This window comes from Mercenaria mercenaria, chromosome 17 (genome assembly GCF_021730395.1).
Source record: "Mercenaria mercenaria strain notata chromosome 17, MADL_Memer_1, whole genome shotgun sequence".
Classification (NCBI taxonomy): domain Eukaryota; kingdom Metazoa; phylum Mollusca; class Bivalvia; order Venerida; family Veneridae; genus Mercenaria; species Mercenaria mercenaria.
In genome coordinates this window covers 70,807,774-70,809,108 of record NC_069377.1, presented here as the reverse complement: position 1 = coordinate 70,809,108, position 1,335 = coordinate 70,807,774, and positions in this window count along the sequence as shown.

Below are 1,335 nucleotides of genomic sequence, written 5' to 3'. Positions count from 1 at the left end.
AGTAGTTCATTCTGATTACAATCTGTCCTTAGATATCGTTCAAAGTGCTTCAACTTACATAGTACTAAAATCCTTAGTTTATACGTACTACTTTATTTTAGGTGAAACAAGTTCTACAGCCTTTATTAATCACTCTCGACACCTCATTCCTGATGGAGTCCACCGCCACGAGGGAATAAGAGAGGCCAGTTTCCCTTTTAATGCTGAGCGCCATGCAAGGGAGCTACTGGTACAATTTTTCACGTTTTTGGTATGAAGCGGCCGGGTATCGAAACCCACGACCTCCCGCACTCCCGTACTTAAATCTGTACATAGGATAAAACGAGTTAGCTTATTATAAACGTATCTGATTCTTTTATTAGACTGGCTTATTTCAGTTTTGAACAGTGAAAGGAAATTCCGCTAAATGCAACTTTAAAGTGAAAAACGATCATCTAAAACTTATATTTTTATTCTAAACGATGTGTACAAGATGTTTTTTTCAACACATAATTTGTATTTGTTAGTAAAAGGATAATTTAAAACCATCTTCTATCCATTTAAGCCAAAGAGCTATAAAAATGTATTTTATACTTCTTTGTTTAAGCTTAAAATTAATTTTGCGCTAATAATACAGCTTGACAAATGCAATACTGTTTTGCTGTTTTTGTAAAGTTGTATTTTGTGTAAAATTAAATCAAAGATCTTTATGCGTCAAATTACTGATACTATATCTTAACCGCTTCAGTTACCAAGTGGTAGAACTCCGTTTCATGTGCTGGAGGTCGTTGGTTCGGTCTCTGAACACGTCATACCAAGACTTTAACATGGTTGCTCTGCTTCTTGGAGCTCAGCATTTAAAAGAGAAACTGACTTCTCTTTCCTCACATTCTTGTGGCGATTTATTTTATTCGGATTTAGATGTTGAGATTTGTTAAAATGAATTGTAAACTGAACAAATACAGACATTGTAAAAATACAAATAAATGTCACTTGTATGTTTTATATGTAGCTGAAATTTAACAGTTCCAAACAAGCATAATATGATTTACATTGGTTGCCAGTGAAAGCAAGGACTGAGTTTAAGATCCTTTCCTTTCATGTATAGCTGTCACATTGTGACATTTCAGTTAAGTTGGTCTGCAGTTCGCAGTTCGCAGTTCGCAGTTCGCGTTTCCAATTGCGAACTGCAAACTGGTCTGCAGTTCGCGATTCGAATTGCAAACTGCAAACTGGTCTGCAGTTTACGATTCAAATTTCAAAGTGCAGTCTGATCAGCACTGTCTTGCGCATTGTGGGCAAAAATGCATTTCACAGTTGGTCTGCAGTTCGTGTTTCCAGTTGCGAACTGCAAAC